We start from the raw sequence: 19,683 nt of genomic DNA, 5'->3' as shown, positions 1-19,683 counted from the left end.
TAAAAATCATGCGGACGTCTGAATGGAGCTTTACAGGGGGGTAATCAATGACAGGGGGGTGATCAGGGAGTCTATATGGGGTGATCACCACAGTCATTGATCACGCCCCTGTAAGGCTTCATTCAGACGTCCGGATGCGTTTTGCGGATCCGATCCATCTATCAGTGGATCCGTAAAAATCATGCGGACGTCTGAATGGAGCTTTACAGGGGGGTAATCAATGACAGGGGGGTGATCAATGACAGGGGGGTGATCAGGGAGTCTATATGGGGTGATCAGGGGTGATCAGGGGCTAATAAGGGGTTAATAAGTGACGGAGGGGGGGGGTGTAGTGTAGTGTAGTGGTGCTTGGTGCTACTTTACTGAGCTACCTGTGTCCTCTGGTGGTCGATCCAAACAAAGGGGACCACCAGAGGACCAGGTAGCAGGTATATTATACGCTGTTATCAAAACAGCGTCTAATATACCTGTTAGGGGTTAAAAAAAAACACATCTCCAGCCTGCCAGCGAACGATCGCCGCTGGCAGGCTGGAGATCAACTCTCTTACCTTCCGTTCCTGTGAGCGCGCGCGCCTGTGTGCGCGCGTTCACAGGAAATCTCGGCTCACGCGAGATGACGCCTATTGGCGTTAGCGTAGCCTGGGGGAGCCGCCGCAATGACGCCTTTCGGCGTTAGCGTGGCGGCAAGCGGTTAAGTTATCTTGAAATATCTAATGTTTTCATATCTTGTCCAAGGCAATGCATTTGATGCTTTTTGGCAGCAGAGAGATCCTTTTTCTTTCCCATATTGCTTGAAACCTGTGGCCTGCTTAATGATATGGACCGTCCTTCTTAAGTAGTTTTTCTTTAATTTGGCTCACCTGGCAAACTAATTATCACAAGTGTTTGAGATTGATTTCAGTGATCCAAAGAGCTCTGAGACACAATGCCTCCATGAGTTCAATTGAAAACAAAAAAGTAAATCTTTATGAAAGTTACATCCAATTTGCATAATAATGTGGCATATGATTCAGTGGCGACTCTAGGAACAATATATAGGGGGGGCACATAAGATACCACAGTCAAAAATGGGAGGGCACTAATAATTTTCACCACTTAATCATACTACGGAAAAAAACGAAATAGTATATATAAATAAGATTACAAAATACCAGAGTATTGCTGTATGCAGGGATACCTGATGTTAAATCCCCAAGCCGCATTCTTTTCTGCCTCTTCAAGCCATGCTATGCTGAAATACACGGGCAGCCAATGGCAGTGCTGCCCTCTCCCTCCCAGCCAATATCAGCTGAGGTGGGCGGGGGAAGATTTACTTGGCTGTCAACTCCCGAGAAGCCCGTAGTGAAGCGGGTGGGTAACATGGGCAGTACTTTCAGTTTGGAAAAACTGACAGATCGCCGCTGCACTAGCATTTTAAAGCAGAATCACCGGGTGGGGGGGGGGGGGTCGGGGCACGCGGGGGGGGGGAAGGAATACCCTTGCCCCCCTGTAGTGACGCCTATGCGTATGGATATGGACTACTGTTCTTATATGGAATGCAGTTCATTAATGAGCATCTTTGTCTCAACAGCACTTGTTTAATAATGTAATTGGTACATGCCGTGTATCAAAGTCTTCATCTACATCAATAAAAAACCTCTTAAAGGCAGTAGTCACTGCTTCCTGCTTCATAGGATAACTTCCTCTGTAAATGTTTAAAACATCTAAGAGATCCCCCCTTCCTATGGGAATCTGCTTAACTGGTTGGGTTGTGTTACAGGCACAACAACATTTAGCGATTGTAGGGATACAAGGTGTTGCAGTTATCTTCCTCCAGGTTTCTCTGGTCCGTCTGTCTTTTAAATGCCAGGTTGTGCAGGAAAAACCGAAGCGGCGCTGCTGGATTGAAGAATCTCTAGCTGCTCATGTAACTACAGTGCTGTGAAAATATATTTGCTCTTCATCCGATTTCATCGATTTTTGCTGATTTGTCAGATTTAAATGTCTCAGATCATAGAGCACGAGTAAACACAAAATGCAGCTTTTACATGATCATTCCATTTAGTGCAAAGCGCAGGTATAGTTGTGTGGCCGGGGAAACTCCCTGGGAAGTCAGTGGCTGCCATATAGGCACTTGACCCAAACACACAACTCACACTAGGATGAAAAAAGTAATTGCCCTCATAAACCTTCACATCTGTATTAGAATCTCTTTAGAACATGACATCATGTGCTGCTTTTTAAGACGTTCTAGTCCAGTGATGGCAGTCCAGCTGTGGTGAAACTACGACTCCCAGCATGCTCTATTTATTTCTATAGAGTTCTGAGAGCAGCCAGGAGTGGAGCGCGTGATTTTTTCGCGCTTCTATGACGCGGCCGGGGGGCGGAGCCTGACGCGGCCGGGATGTGGAGCCTAGCGCTTCGCTCCGGCATCTTCCTCCGTCTGCTACAAAGGTTCCCACGCTCCTGACCGCTCCCCTGCTTCTCTCTGAACAGCTGTCTAGCTGTGTATGTGTGTATATAAATGCCTTGCTTCTGATGTAAACGATCTCTAGTTCAATTCCCAGAAGACACTTTTAAGGTTTCTTTTCTTTAACTGCAACTGTAGATTCTTGCATAGTTGTTATCATGCCTAAGCCTAGTCACCTTCTCAGGCTCCAAGGTGGGACAGGCGCCTAGATTCTCTCTCAAGAGCCATTTATCTCTGGCGGGCACGTTAGACCAGTGTTCTCCCCAAGTGTGGTTGCAGTGCCACCACCTGAACCTGGGGGAACATGATGCGTCTACTGACACACCGGATTTGGTTCTCCAGGTGTCTCAGTCTTCCAAATTCCTTTGCGAGGCTTCCATGTACATTGATTCCCTCTTTGCCCGCATTACAGCCCTCTCGGTCATTCTGCACAGAGAGGTCGGGTTGCTAGTGTGGGATGCTGACGCTTCTCCAAGTGTTCCCTTACTAACCTCCCCTTTGAGGGTTCCAGGTTTTTTAGGGCTCAGCTGGACAAGTTCTTCTCTACCGCTATCTGGGGGCAAGAACTCTCACATTTCACACCTACATCCTAGCGTCCCTTACGAACCGGGTCCTCCGGTTCCAGTACCAGTCCTTTCGCTGCCCCGCCGCTGGGGGGCTACAGGACTCCCGCAGGAACCCCACCTTCAAGCCCCAGCCATCATGGTGTCCAAGGGCGCAATCGGCCTCCCTGCTACTTCCACAGGTTTGGAGGGCTCATGTTCAGGACGCCTGGGCTCTAGGAATTGTAACGTCGGGTTACAAGATAGAGTTTACATCCAGCGTTCCGGGGGATCCGTTCCGCGCCTCGGATCTCTGGATGGCAGTTTCTCACCTTCTGGACCAGGGGGATTATTACCCCGGTTACTCCAGAGGAACAGGGCACGGGTTTCTTTTCAGACCTGTTCATCGTTCCAAGGAAGGATGGGTCAGTGCGTCCGACCCTGGATCCGAAGCTGCTCAACTTTTTTCCTCCGGATAAGGAGGTTTCGATTGGTATCCCTCCGCTCCGTTATTGTTTCTCTTCTTCAGGGGAATTCCTCGCGTCCATAGACTTCCAGGACGCCTGTCCGCATGGCCTAATCACAGAATCTCACATCGATTCCTGTGCTTGCCATGGGTGGCCGACTCTATGTATTTTTGTCACCCTCCCTTTCGGGTTAACGACTGCCCCTAGGGTCATTACCATGATCCTAGCGCTTTCATGGCTCTTCTTCGGACCAAGGACATTTCTTGGCGGCCTTACCTGGAACAGCGTCCGGATCACTGTTCAAATGAAACAGCTCGGATGGTTGATCGACTTCCCCGATCCTTCTCCTCCCGTCCCTGAAGCTCTCCTTCTGGGGATATATTTTTGGATGCCTTGACCGAGAGAGTTTTTCTTTCAGACTACTAGGTCTTCTGGATCCAAATGGCGGTGTCGCACCTGCTGCGCTCCCCGTGTCTCTCCTTTCGGGAGTACCTGCGGGTCCTGGGTCTTGTGGTGGCCTCTTCCGAGGCCGTAACATATGTCCAGTTTTTTCTCACACTCTGTCGCCGCGACAGGGATCTTTCCCTCTGGGACGAGACCTCTCGTGGTCTGTACGCTTACATCTGCAGGTGGCGCGTTCTGTTTTTTTCTACAGGTTCAGGAAGCTCTTTTTTTGTGGGCTCCCTATGAACCTGACGGCGGGAAGATCGTTACTCCCGTTCTTTTCCTGGACCACTGATGCCTGCCTCTGGCTGGGGCGGCGTTCTCCGGTCCCACTCGATCCTGGGGGTTTGGTCGGCGACGGAATCGTTTCCCTATCAACATCCTTGAGCTGAGAGTGAGTTACTTCAGCCATCAAGGTGGGACCGCAGCCGGACAGTGATGCGGGAAGTAAAAAAATGTAATAAAAAATAAATTCTGCTGTGGGCAGAGTCACACGTTCCGGTGTGGTTAGCGGTATTCCTTCCGGGAATAGGCATCTGGGCTGCGGACTTTCTAAGTCGAAACAAGGTGGATCCAGGCGAGGGTCTCTGCATCCGGGTGTCTGCGATGACGTGCGTGGCAGGTGGGGCCATCCGGATGTGGATCTGATGTCGTCATAGGTTTAACATCAAGCTCCCAGGTCTCCGGCTTGCGCCCGAGGTCCGAAGGCGTATGGGGTGGACGCGCTGGTGTCTCCGTGGCAAGTCTTCAGCCTCCTCTATGTCTTCCTTCCGCTTCTCTTCTGTCGAGGGGTCTACGCAAGATTGCGGTGGAAGGGATTCCGACCATTCTCATTGCCCAGATTGGCCTAACCGCGCATGGTTCTCGGACGTGGCTCGGATGCTGGCGGATGCCCCATGGCTTCTTCCCGACGGAGAGGTTCTACTGTCTCGGAGTCCTCTCTTCCTCCGGAATCTACGGTCTCTTCGTTTAACGGCGTGGCTGTTGAAACCGCCATCCTGAAGATGAGGGGATTCGCGGATTCGGTGGTTAGAATCATGATCAGGGGAAGCCGGCTTCCTCCCGGATTACTATCGTACCTAGTAGGCCTTCATGACTTTTTGTGAGAACTCGGTGTTCCCTCCCCTTCGCTTTTCCATCCCGATGGTGCTGTCTTTTCTTCAGTCCGGACTTGAGATGGGACTGTCGCTGAGTTCCCTGAAAGGTCAGGTTTCGGCGCTGCCGTCCTTTTTCAAGGGTCCCTTGCTCTTATGGGTCCTGTGAAGGTTTTTCTTCAGAGGGTGGCACATTCGGTTCCCGTATGTTCCCCTTTTGCCTCCTTGAGATCTCAATTTGGTCCTGCGCGCTCTGCAGACGGCCCCCTTCGACCCTCTGAGAGAGGTCTCCCTGGCCTTTCTCACCTGGAGAGTGGTCTTCCTTGTGGCCACATCTCCCATCAGACGGGTGTCGGAGCTGGCCGCTCTTTCCCGCCAGGAGCCCCTTTCTGGTTTTTCTCCAGGATACGGTTGTGTTCCGTCCGGTTTCCTCCTTTTTGCCCAAGGTGGTCTCTTCTTTCCACCTTTAGCAAGCATCTTGTCCTGCCCTCCTTTTGCCCTTCCCCGGCAAACTCCAAGGAACGCGCTCTACACTCCCTGGCTGTCGTCCGGGCCTTGGAAGTGTATCTCACGGCTACCGCTTACGTCTGCCGTTCTGATTCCCTCTTTGTGGTTCCCGAGGGACCTCGTAGGGGTCTGGCGGCCTCCAAGGTCACTGTGGCGCGATGGATCTGCTCGGCTGTTGCCGCAGCTTATCGCGCTCGTGGTAGGGTTTCCCCGGCTTGGATTGCCGCTCACGCCACTAGGGCGGTGGAGGCTTCCTGGGCAAGGCGCAATCGTGCCTCTGCGTCTCAGCTGTGTAAGGCGGCCACCTGGTCATCCATACGTTCCTTTACGAAGTTTTATCAGCTGCATCCCTGGCTTCGGCTGATGCTGTCTTTGGCCGCAGGGTTTTACAGGCTGTGGTTCCTGTTTGACCGTTGGACGTTCCTCCTGGCGGTGCTGATGTTTTTTCCCACCCCATGGACTGCTTTAGGACGTCCCATGGTCTGTGTCCCCCAATGGAAAAAAGTACGAGAAAAGGAGATTTTTTGTGAAACTCACCTGTAAAATCTTATTCTCGACTTCTTCATTGGGGGACACAGCTCCCACCCATGCTGCCTGTTGCAGGAGGGGTTTTTCAGTTCAGTTTATGTTTGTGGTTGGACCTTTTAGGCTTGGTCCGATGGCTTCCGTTATTTTTTCTTGTCTCCTTCTTCTCCTACTTCTTTGCAACGCCTGAGCTTCTCCTGGTGGAGTCAGGGGGTATAGCCCGAGGAGGAGGAGCTCTTTTGTATTTGCATAGTGTCCCTCCTACTAATACCTCTAAGCTATACCCATGGTCTGTGTCCCCCAATGGAAAAGTCGAGAAAAAGATTTTACAGGTGAGTTTCACAAAAAATCTCCTTTTCCTTGCACGTGCCATTGATCTGCTGTAGGGGTCTGGCTGTTACTGAAAACCCCAATGCCGGTAGATTAACCCCCTATATGCTGTGATCAACGCTGACCGCGGTATATAGTAGGTTCACAGAGGGAGCTCCCTCTCTCACCTGATTGGATTCCTGTGCTGCAATGATGGGGTCCCGATGTTTGCCATGGCAGCCCCAAACCTTGCAAAGGCCTTGGGGCCAAGCAGCTACAGGGGCCAATGAGGCCCAGGCCCCAGGTGGGGTCTCATAGGTGAACTGTCAGTGTAGTACACTGACAGTCAATGCAGTACAATTCTGAATGTATTGTACTGCATTGAAACAAGGATCAGACCATGAAATGTTGAAGTCCCATAGTGGGACAAAAATAGAAAGGTGAAAAATTTTTTTTTTTTTTTTTTTTTTTAACAATAATTTTTTTTTAATTTAAAGTAAAAAGAACCCTTTACAATAATAAAGCTATGTAGAATAAAAAAAAGTAAAAAAAAAATGTAAAAATAGACATATTAGGTATCAATGCGTCCGTAAAGTCCGGCTGTATAAAAATATCTCATGTTCTACCCTGTCAGGTGAAAGCCAGAAAAATAAAAATAAACTGTGCCACAAAAATAGCAATTTTTTTGTTCACATTGCCTTACAAAAAGCGTAATAGTGAGCGATCAAAAAGTATTACGTACCCCAAAATGGTACCAATGAAAACCTCAACTCATCCCACAAAAATTGAGCCCCCACACAAGCCGATTGGCAGAAATTTTTTTTTTTTAATTGCTCTCAGAAAATGCCAATAACAAACAGCATTTTTTTTTCTAAAAAGCTTTTATTTTGTAAGGTTGCAAAAAAGAAAAAAAAGACATATTAAGTATTGTTACATCCGTAATGACCGGCTGTATAAAAATATCACATGATCTACCCTGTCAGATGAACACTGTAAAAATAAAAACGGTGTCAAAACAGTCATTGTTTGTCACCATGCCTTAAAAAGAAAAAAAAGACATATTAAGTATTGTTACTTCCGTAACGACCGGCTGTATAAAAATATCACATGATCTACCCTGTCAGATGAACACTGTAAAAATAAAAACGGTGTCAAAACAGTCATTGTTTGTCACCATGCCTTACAAAAAGTGTAATTGCAAGTCATCCTGTCAAGTCATCCTGCAAAAAATGAGCCCCCACACAAGACGCAGCAGGAAAAAAAAAATTGTTCTCACAAAATACTTTGTGTAAAAGTGGCAAAACTTTAAAAAATATATAAAATTGGTATCTCTGTAATCATACTGACCAGCAGAATAAAGATAATGTGTAATTTTTCCCACACTATGTTTGCCGCAATAACGAAACTTAAAAAGCAATAAACATTAATGCCAAATGTAAAAAAAAAGAAGAAAGCAATGAAGCACTTATTAAGTTGGTATTGCTTACACGGAGTGTTGTACACTGTACATTCACCTGGTAGGGTTGTTCTTGGAGGCACAACAGCATCAGACTGGCCCCCCAGAGTACCAGAGGATCCTCCAGTGGGTCCAGACTCTGATACCATAATGGGCCCAAAGGTCCAGGAGAAAAAGCAAACATTTAGACATCCAAAAACATCCAAATCTATTAGACTTTATTGATGATATGGAGTTTGGGCCCTGAGAATAATTTCCTCTGGTAGGCCCAAGAAACCCCAGTCTGACCTTGAGGCACAACATCTTATAGGGAGCCTATCATTTTAACAAACTGCTGGGATGTCATAGAAACATGACAGAATTTTTCTTCATTGGGTACAATGACCTTCCCCACCCCACACACTAGCACACACTAACTGAAATGAGGGGGCATTGTGTCTCTTTGTTTCTGCTCAGCTCTGCAAGTCAGGGGTGTATGGATTCATAAAAAGGCTACAGACCTACCTTAAATCTGTACATTACCCCCTTCATTATTCAAGGGAAACTGAGCAGAGCTCAAGAGAACAAAGTATAGCACTCATCTGATCTCCATACAAAAGAGGAAAAATGGATCTTCACCTTGGCAATGCCCCTGGTTATTCCTAAGAGAATGTTTTAGTATGAAATGGGGTCTTTTATTTTCTATAATACAGTACTAGTCGGTAAGGGTGTGGAATATAACTTGAGTCTCTTTTTTTCTGACGTCTAAAATACATAGCAGCTCTCTTTAATCACACCCTAGCTAATGCATTCCTCTGTGATCACACATTGTAGCATGAAATAATAACTTTTCTTGCATCTATCCTTGGACCAAATGTCCTTTCTTGCATTGATTAATATGACAAGATGTTTCAGAGCATAGTGAGATTCCGCTCTTCTGCTCCTTGGAGCAGAAGATGTTCTTTGTTCTGTAAAACAATAGGTAAGAGCTTGGCTAAAGTAAACACCTGAGTACAGTGAAGCACAGCACAAGGATTTTAATGGTGCAAATTCCCTATATGTATGTTACCTTGATGGCATGCCTATGTGAGATATACAAGATGTAGCTGTAGGAAGCTATAAGAGGAAGTCCAATCTTTGACCAAAGAGCATTTAATTGTGTATATTTCAAGGACTTCATAAACAAAAGCCTGGAAATCCTACATCTATGCCGCAAAACTGCAAATATGTGGGATATAATTGTGTTCTCAGACACAGAAAAAAGCAAAACCAAAAAACTTAGACACTAGACTTGACCTAATGTCCTCCATACAAGAGAATTTTAAGAGCTCAAGCCGCAAAAGTTTATCATAACATGTCACTTTATTACAGGCAAAGTGATATATCCAGAAAGATATTATAAGTTTTAATAAATGCAGTAGTTCTCAAAAAACATCCTCAGGCATATACAATCATCTACAGTCAGATCATAGAGCTATTTAATCCCTCTTCCCCCCTGCATTTCCCGATCTAAACACAATGTTGGCTAGAGAAATCCTTTCATCCTGGGTTACATTTTAATTTTCCCAGTTTTTCAGGTGGAGTGCTATAGTCTTCTACTACCATTATGTTGCAGATTAATTTTCTAATTCATTTATTAAATTGGCCATAAACAATCCAAACTTCATTTACATGATCATTCATCAGGACAACTTTAGCAAAAAAAATGATTGTTTTAGCCAGCTGATGACAGACTACATTATCTGGAAATAAATTGTCTGGATTTACTATTTTTTCACTATTCCATGTACGATCTTCTCCCAAAAATATTGTTCATCCGTTGCCTGTTGTCCAGTGGAATACCGTTAATGGAGGAAAACCATGCAACTGCTATGGATCCCAGGAAAAGGAGGCCCAATTCTCAACTCCATCTTTCTCTTCAGGATGTAAAAACACTGCATTTTCCAGCAGCCACCATTAGGGGAAGCTCTGTGCAAGCAGAGGATTACAGTAACTGTATAAATTCCTATGCACTTAGCTCCCTCTAGTGGTGGCTGCAGGCAGCTGGCTTTGTAATAGACAGGAAGCATGAGATTTATCTGTCTTTTTATGCTACATGGTGTTCAGAATGAGAGCCATATTTATGAAGCATGTGTTTAGCTTTACTAATGTAGAAGTCAGATAAAGTGGGTGAGGACAGGTGTGGCTTTTTTTATTACAATTTATTTTTAATTGAAATTTCTTCCACTTTATAAAAAAAAAAGGCAATTCATCAGAAATATGTGGCGTTGTGCTTTGCATTCTGCAGTGCATGGGAGTGATTGATGCACACAAACTTGGAAACTGGGTCGGTCAGAGGGGGCCCTATGAGATCTGTGCATGCCCCTGCTGTAACTAAAAATGTGTCGTCAGTTTTCATGACTGTAATGGCCAATGTACACTAAAATGCATATGGCTGCATACTTATAATGAGCGGTCATCAGACAATCATTCATTTAACAGTTGCTCAACTATCAACCTACCTTCACTTATCTTATGTATACTGGTATTTGTACACTTCTGTGTGTACATTTTGCTGCTGTCTGTAGGTGAGAAGATTTATGCTGTAGTAAAATTGTAGAGGTTGGTAAATGCTACATACATGAATAAATTAGTGACAACATATGGCCCTCTAAGCCTCTTCTCCGCTACTTTTCTAAGCAAAAACGTAACCAGAAAATATGTAGTATTCTGGTTTAGACAGAGCACCCAGCGATATAATAGACAGATTTATCAGGATATAACCCTGTGGATATAAGAAACCAGTATCATTTACCAGTAGTTCGATACAATAGCATATTATAACAGTTCCAGAGAGCGGCCCCCAGCAAACATTTTCCCTGAAGTATCCCTGTACATAATAGAGAGGGTGCCTATAGTACAGAGCTTGCCCCCCTCCATGATGCCTGTGTTTTCCACCCAGGATAAAAGCTTGATATTTGAGGAACCAAATAACAAGAGAGAGAGAGTAACCAGGGTTAGGCCCACTCTTTCCATGGGACCAGTAGTAGCCCAGTAATCTATTTCTATGCTACATAAATCTTTGGTTGTTATTTTTGTTAGACCACCCTTTAAGGCTTATTTACCACTTAAAACTGGGAAAAAAAACAATTTAATTTTATAAGTTGGAGATACCTGTAAATTGCTATCATCCCAGATAAAAAATTCTATTGGAATAGTAAATATCACTTTCGTGGTATATACCTTAAAGATCAATTACAATATTATATGTCATTTAAAATATAACAGTAAGGCCTCATGCACACGACCGTTTTTTTTTTGCGGTCCGCAAAAACGGGTTCCGTTTTTCCATGATCCGTGACCGTTTTTTCGTCCGTGGGTCTTCCTTGATTTTTGGAGGATCCACGGACATGAAAAAAAAGTCGTTTTGGTGTCCGCCTGGCCGTGCGGAGCCAAACGGATCCGTCCTGAATTACAATGCAAGTCAATGGGGACGGATCCGTTTGACGTTGACACAATATGGTGCAATTTCAAACGGATCCGTCCCCCATTGACTTTCAATGTAAAGTCAGGAGTTAATATACCATAGGATCGTAGTTTTCTCCAATCCGATGGTATATTTTAACTTGAAGCGTCCCCATCACCATGGGAACGCCTCTATGTTGAATATACCATCGGATTTGAGTTACATTGTGAAACTCAGATCCGACAGTATATTCTAACACAGAGGCGTTCCCATAGTGATGGGGACGCTTCTAGTTAGAAATATACTACGAACTGTGTACATGACTGCCCCTTGCTGCCTGGCAGCACCCGATCTTTTACTGGGGGCTGTGATCAGCACAATTAACCCTTCAGGTGCCGCACAATTAACCCCCCCCCCCCGGCCGATCATTGGTGGCAGCGGAGATTCCGATCGGAGTCCCAGTTTAATCGCTCTGGTGCTCGATCGGTAACCATGGCAACCAGGACGCTACTGCAGGCCTGGTTGCCATGGTTACTTAGCAATATTACAATATTAGAAGCATCATACTTACCTGCTGGCTGCTGCGCTGTCTGTGTCCGGCCGGGAGCTCCTCCTTCTGGTAAGTGACAGATCATTAAGCAATGCGCCGCACAGACCTGTCACTTACCAGTAGCGTCCTGGTTGCCATGGTTACCGATCAGAGCCCCAGAGCGATTAAACTGGGACTCCGATCGGAATCTCCGCTGCCACCAATGATCGGGGGGGAGGGGCCGCACACTGGCCACCAATGATATTACAATAGGTGGGAGTGGGGGGGGGGCCGCACACTGGCCACCAATGATATTACAATAGAGGGAGGGGGGCGGGGGAGGCCGCACACTGGCCACCAATGATATTACAATAGGGGGGGCGGGGGGGCGCACACTGGCCACCAATGATATTCAAACTGGGGAGGGAGGGGGGTCTGCCCCCTGCTGCCTGGCAGCCCCTGATCTCTTATAGGGGGCTATGATATGTACAATTAACCCCTCAGGTGCAGCACCTGAGGGGTTAATTGTGCGGATCACAGCCCCCTGTAAGAGATCGGGTGCTGCCAGGCAGCAGGGGGCAGTCATATACACAGTTCGTAGTATATTCCCATCACTATGGGAACGCCTCTATGTTAGAATATACTGTTGGATATGAGTTTTCACGAAGTGAAAACTCATCTCTGAAAAAGCTTTTATGAAGACTGATCTTCGGATCCGTCTGTATGAAAGTAACCTACTGCCACGGATCACGGACGCGGATGCCAATCTTGTGTGCATCCGTGTTCTTTCACGGACCCATTGACTTGAATAGGTCCGTGAACCGTTGTCCGTCAAAAAAATAGGACAGGTCATATTTTTTTGACGGACAGGAAACACGGATCACGGATGCGGCTGCAAAACGGTGCATTTTCCGATTTTTCCACGGACCCATTGAAAGTCAATGGGTCTGCGAAAAAAAACGGAAAACGGCACAACGGCCACGGATGCACACAACGGTGGTGTGCATGAGGCCTAAAGCAAAACTATAAAAGCAAAGTAGCTAGAAATGGGAGTGTGCCATGCTGTACATTAACTTTCATTCTCTGTTACAACTCCTGCCCTGACATTATATACATTACATATTTGACAGCCAGACAGATAGATGTAGCCACAGAACATGTGCAGATAATCTTGTAGAAAACTGCCAAGCTCAGTGAAAATGGCTGCAACTTTGGTGGGGGAACTGAAAAGTTTTCCTCTTGCCAGCAATGTTCAGCTCTTTCCACTATACTGGTTTTTAGCTTTCTTTTCAGCATCAAATATTGTCACAGAATGTATTGAGAAAGCCTGCCCTTCACTTCAACTTTTCAATTAGAACAGTGGGTAATGTGTGTTGTCAGTGTGAAGTAGATACAATATGTTTGTCCTGCACACAACAGGAGAGTGAATAGGAACATCTGGCCATAGCCTCGATTAAACTGCAATGGCATCTGTTTACCTCTCGGCTCTGTGACACTGATGGTTCTGAGCTTAAAATATACAGGATCCTTTATCGTTGGCCTAATTTGCACTGGCTCATGAAGTACAGGCTACGGAAGAAATGAAAATCTCTCAGGGCAACCCAAGAACTGGCGAGAAACAAAAGGTAGCAGCAGAGAGGCTCTTGTACGCTCAGAACCTTCAAGGCTCATAAATCTAACAACATATTCAAAATTCTTGACCGGACAAATCCTAGGAGCTGGGCTGTGAGTAATTCATAGCGGTGGAGAAAAAAGTATTTCCACGGGCACATTTCTTGTGCAAGAACCTTATAAACTAGACTGTGGATCACATGCTGAAGCAAAAGAGAATTATATTGCTACAAGTCAGAAGCACAAGGAAACCAGTACAACGTGTAGACTGGCTGGAGTATTCCTTTGGATCCACAGTATTGTATCCTGGGGTCTAACTCCAGTTTTATTGAGTCCTATTCAGTTTGGAAGAGCATATTGCTATTGGTGGCACACAATGCTATTGCTAAACTTTGGTTATCATCGCGTTTTCCTACTGTTCAGGCTTGGGAGAGGTCTGTCTCAAATGTTATGTTACTGGAGTTTTTAAATCTAATGACAGGGCTAGTGATTGGTCTGCAATTTGGAAATGTTGGGTTAATAATCTAGATCCTAAGGAACGGAGTTAATTTAATTATTGGAATTTGACATTATAGTGAGTCCACTTGTAGTATAAGTGATGTGAAGGTGAGTTTTTTTTTTCTCTCCGCAACTGGTGGCTCATCTGAGTGGGGTGGTTGGGAGGAAGGGCTTTTGTAATTTATCGGTTTGTATTTTTTGTATGTTCAAAATTTGCTTAATAAAATCATTTTAAAAAACAGTATGTAGACTGGATGATTTTCTTCATTTACATGTCTCACATTTTCAGATACACTGTTTCATATGTTAAATACTTATGCTAAAATCTGCAATGAATATACATCCTATAGCAAAAATTTATTCGTTTGTTTAATTTTTACTCAAAAATGTGGTGAGTGGAACCACCTGAGGTTCATGTGAACAGTGGTTGTCAATTCATCATGGGAACAGGTCTCTATAGATTAGCACATCTGCTGGATGTCTCAATAAAGCTAGCTAGTGGGTTCTGGTGTACCAGTGAATAGCCACCAAAACACCCAAATACATTTGTACCGTATATAAAATAGCATCTTCTTGTCGAGGAGTGCCGGATCAGGTCCAGTGATCACTCTCCTACTGTACACGTTCCTGATGACATGTTGAGTGGGGGCATTACAGTATGTGGGTTGATATTACACCCATGCACTTAGTGTTATTAGTGTATATGATAAATGCACAAATTTTGGCCTCATGCACACGACCGTTGTTCTGGTCCGCATCCGAGCCGCAGTTTTTGCGGCTCGGGTGCAGACCCATTCACTTCAATGGGGCCGCAAAAGATGCGGACAGCACTCCGTGTGCTGCCCGCATCCGTTGCTCCGTTACGTAGCCCCGCAAAAAAAAAATAACATGTCCAATTCTTGTCCGTTTTGCGGACAATAGGCATTTCTACAATGGGCCACCTCTTCCGTTCCGCAAATTGCGGAAGGCACACGGGTGGCTTCCGTGTTTTGCGGATCTGCAATATGCGAACGGAACTGTCTGTGCATGAGGCCTTATGGAGATCTGTTTTGGTGATAGATTCCCTTATCTTAAATTATGTAGAATCCATATACAGTTGCAAGAAAAAGTATGTGAACCCTTTGGAATTATATGGATTTCTGCACAAATTGGTCATAAAATGTGATCTGATCTTCATCTAAGTCACAACAATAGACAATCACAGTCTGCTTAAACTAATAACACACAAAGAATTAAATGTTACCATATTTTTTATTGAACACACCATGTAAACATTCACAGTGCAGGTGGAAAAAGTATGTGAACCCTTGGATTTAATAACTGGTTGAACCTCCTTTGGCAGCAATAACTTCAACCAAACGTTTCCTGTAGTTGCAGATCATACGTGCACAACGGTCAGGAGTAATTATTGACCATTCCTCTTTACAGAACTGTTTCAGTTCAGCAATATTCTTGGGATGTCTGGTGTGAATCGCTTTCTTGAGGTCATGCCACAGCATCTCAATCGGGTTGAGGTCAGGACTCTGACTGGGCCACTCCAGAAGGCGTATTTTCTTCTGTTTAAGCCATTCTGTTGTTGATTTACTTCTATGCTTTGGGTCGTTGTCCTGTTGCAACACCCATCTTCTGTTGAGCTTCAGCTGGTGGACAGATGGCCTTAAGTTCTCCTGCAAAATGTCTTGATAAACTTGGTAATTCATTTTTCCGTCGATGATAGCAATCCGTCCAGGCCCTGACGCAGCAAAGCAGCCCCAAACCATGATGCCCCCAGCACCATACTTCGCAGTTGAGATGAGTTTTGATGTTGGTGTGCTGTGCTCTTTTTCTCCACACATAGTGTTGTGTGTTTCTTCCAAACAACTCAACTTTGGTTTCATCTGTCCACAGAATATTTTGCCAGTACTGCTGTGGAACATCCAGGTGCTCTTGTGCAAATTGTAAACGTGCAGCAATTTTTTTTGGGACAGCAGTGGCTTCCTCTGTGGTATCCTCCCATGAAATCCATTCTTGTTTAGTGTTTTACGTTTCGCTGATTCGCTAACAGGGATGTTAGCATATGCCAGAGACTTTTGGAAGTCTTTAGCTGACACTCTAGGATTCTTCTTCACCTCATTGAGCAGTCTGCGCTGTGCTCTTGCAGTCATCTTTACAGAACGGCCACTCCTAGGGAGAGTAGCAGCAGTGCTGAACTTTCTCCATTTATAGACAATTTGTCTTACCGTCGACTGATGAACAGCAAGACTTTTGGAGATACTTTTATAACCCTTTCCAGCTTTATGCAAGTCAACAATTCTTAATCGTAGGTCTTCTGAGAGCTCTTTTGTGTGAAGCATCATTCACATCGGGCAATGCTTCTTGTGAAAAGCAAACCCAGAACTGGTGTGTGTTTTTTATAGGGCAGGGCAGCTGTAACCAACACCTCCAATCTCATCTCATTGATTGGACTCCAGTTGGCTGACATCTCACTCCAACTAGCTCTTGGAGATGTCATTAGTCTAGGGGTTCACATACTTTTTCCACCTGCACTGTGAATGTTTACATGGTGTGTTCAATAAAAACATGGTAACATTTAATTATTTGTGTGTTATTAGTTTAAGCAGACTATGATTGTCTATTGTTGTGACTTAGATGAAGATCAGATCACATTTTATTACCAATTTGTGCAGAAATCCATATAATTCCAAAGGGTTCACATACTTTTTTTTGCAACTGTAGTGAAACCATAAAACAATAGCTCCAGCAGGTAAGAGAAATTATGTAGCCTTTATGTTACAACATTAAAATCCACCGATAAGTGTTGCAGCTTTAAGTGTGGTCCATAAGCAATGAGCACAACACTAGGAAGCTGGCATTTTTATCTTGAAGACTTGGCCAATGGTGGAGCCCCAGTACCTAAGCCCCAAACATCTCATACCTGAGTTAATTGGTTTGAAGCACTGTACTTTGAAAATGTGTAGTAGTTCCTTAATATGATAAAATGATCCCAACACCTGTTTTCAGTAGAGCATATAGAGGTAAGGTGGCCCAAAGTAAAGATTAAAACACTGATGACATCTGGAAAAGAGGAATCTGTACCAGTTTTCCCTTTATATCCTTTCAATAATCCTTGGTTCAGGTCCCCACACCGTTGTGAAGAGTTGATCCCTGCATAAGAGATACAGCCAGTCAGGCCCATGCTATGTCTCTCCAGGGCTCTCAGTTCGCCTTTTCCTCCCTTTATCAATTTGAGATTTTCAGTAATAGAATAGAGTACAGCACGCCTCCTACCTGCCTTTTTTGTGGAATTATTCTTCGAAACAAATGCAGGGAGCATGCAAATGTGCCCCAAAATTGCCAGTTCTGTTAGATTTTGTGGGCATTCCTGAGTGGAGCAGGTTTAGAATGTCCTATAAATGAGGATTCAAGTATTGGGAGCTTGAGAGATTTTATATTCCCTGCAGTCCCGGCAGTAAATCAGTAGACTTTAAGCTGTCATAAATTTGCCTGCTGAATCTTATGCATTACATTTGTTTGAAATGAATTTTGGCCATTAGTCACTGTGGTGTCCTGGTTCTGTTCTGGTTTCAGCTGGCAGGCAGAATGGCGCTTTCTGCTGTACTTTTCTGGCATCAAGCTTCCCATCTGCCTTCCTTGTGTGGAATTATTCTGTGAAACTGGCCTCACATGCAAATGTGCCCAAATATTAACAGTTCAGTGATGTTTTGTGAACGTTCATGGGTGGAGCAGGTTAAGTCCTATGAATGGGGATTCAAATGTTCGGAGGTATGACACAGGGCAGACAAAATTGTATGATCTCTCCAGCCCCAGTAAATAAACAAGCTTTAAGCTGTCTGAAATGGCATTTGCTTGGTTAATCTCGTGCAGTGCATTTGTGAAAATTAATTTTGGCCAATAGTCACATTGGTGTCATGGTTCTGTTCCATTACATTTCTATGAGCATGCACAATAGTGTTATCTCCTGTGCCTTTGTAAGAAAATAGAGACCTGACTGACCCATTTTAAAGCACTGTCTGGTTCAAGAATAAAACTTCATATTAACTGGAGAATGAGCAGAACGATTGCCTAGTGCTCTCCTTTTCATCTTTTTAGTTGCAGATCTGCCTATTTTCGGGCTCTTTTTCTGCCATCCAATATGGCCATACCGCCTCTCAGACTTCCTGACCAGTGATGGCCAGTTCGCAGTGTTCGCCAGCGAACACATGCAGGCTGCCATCTTTAGCCCGATGAAGGCCCCCGGCGGCTGTTCTCAGAACTGCCTGCTCCCGGTGACTGCATTTGATTTCAGACTGGCTCCCGGCACAGGCACAGTAAGGGCTTACCTGTGCATCGCCGGAAGGGTGAGTCTACCTTACTAAAGATGGCAGCCCGCATGTGTTCGCTGGCGAACACTGCGAACTGACCATCACTGTTCCTGATACACATCATGCATTGGTTGCCCAAGACCTTTTTAGGCCCCTTGGAGACGAGCGTGTCCAGATTAGGTCCGGATGCGTTGCGAATATTTTTCCACGTATACAGTACCATTTGTATTTGGCCAATTTCCTTCCAGGTGTCCCTCATCTTTTGTACGATGTGGATTTTTATGTGTCTCTTTTAACATAATTATGATGTAATATGTTTTTCATGTGATGCTAATAAAGATTCAACTTTTTAGTAACTAATGTGTGATTATTATTAGTGCATACACATTTTCCTAATAGGCGTTGTAGTGGTTTATATGTGACCCTTATAGGTTTTCTGTATGTAAACCTATTGATGAAGTTAAAGACTATATAGTCATTATTCCTAGGGCGAGTGGTGGAAATGTTCAATCCTATTTTACAGGTGCACAATGATCTGAGCTACTATTGTTGGCCAGTAATGGACTTATGCTATAACCTGCCACTGGGAAAAAAAGACTGTATTCATTTTCATAAATGCAAAGAATTTTCCCCAGGCTACTTTTTCATTGCTGTTTTTATATCTGCTGAATTTGCTTTAAAAGAACATGTGTTTGCCGTGAATTATTGTGTAAAACATGGCTTGTGTTAAACCACAATCCTGTTTATTCTAAAATAACATTTATTAACATTCAGTGTTACATTTATGAATTCTTACAGATTAATAAAAAATGTTTAATTCCCTTACAAATTTCCAAATATTTTCTCAGCTGGGTCAGTGTAAGGAAAAAGTGGAAGAGCGAATGGAAAATAAACGTAGAACAATCTCAAGGGCAGTAACATGGTTCAGTAGGATTTTCCTTTTCTCATTCTTTTACATTATTGCCTCATGTAAAAGGTTGGATTTATTTGTTAAAATGATGACAGGATAGATATGAAGATATTTCAAAATTAGGAATATTGCTATAATTATGCACAACAATTGCAACATATTAGATGTTGGTTTACAGTATTAGACTGATGATTTCATGCACACAAATTTTCAAGCTAATATTGAACTACATGTACACTGTCTTTGTATGTGAAGTAGAAATCTGCCAATATTTTTTTGTGTGATGCTTGCAGTTCTGTCCAACATTTGAGAATGTACAGAAACCACTTGTCTGGTTTATTTGTAGGAGTATTCCCACCTTATACTTAATGGCATATTTTTGGGATATAGGTGCAAGACCCAAACTCTGTTACTCTCACCTGTAGAAAGAACTGGAGTCCCATAACCTCTATTTGCTTATTGATAGTGGTTAATTACTCCCACTGAAATAAATCTCTCTATTGAAATGGTCTGCTCGCTGAGTCAGTTTATTGCTGTGGTTAGTACTGCGTGCATGGGCTTTTCCTGTGTGTTGAGATGGGACCAGGAGGTAGAAGACCAGTGGGGACTTGCTAAGC

The 19,683-nt window shown here is 44.3% G+C and overlaps 1 protein-coding gene across 4 annotated transcripts in view; it reads left to right on the top strand.

Moving 5' to 3' along the window:
- BCAS3 (BCAS3 microtubule associated cell migration factor) overlaps positions 1 to 19,683 on the top strand; it is a 1,315,291-nt gene that overhangs the window by 705,077 nt on the left and 590,531 nt on the right. The window lies entirely within an intron of this gene.

The sequence above is a fragment of the Bufo bufo genome, chromosome 3, assembly GCF_905171765.1.
Source record: "Bufo bufo chromosome 3, aBufBuf1.1, whole genome shotgun sequence".
Classification (NCBI taxonomy): Eukaryota; Metazoa; Chordata; class Amphibia; order Anura; family Bufonidae; genus Bufo; species Bufo bufo.
Note: the sequence above shows the minus strand (reverse complement) of the source record. Positions and strands in the feature narration are given on the sequence as shown.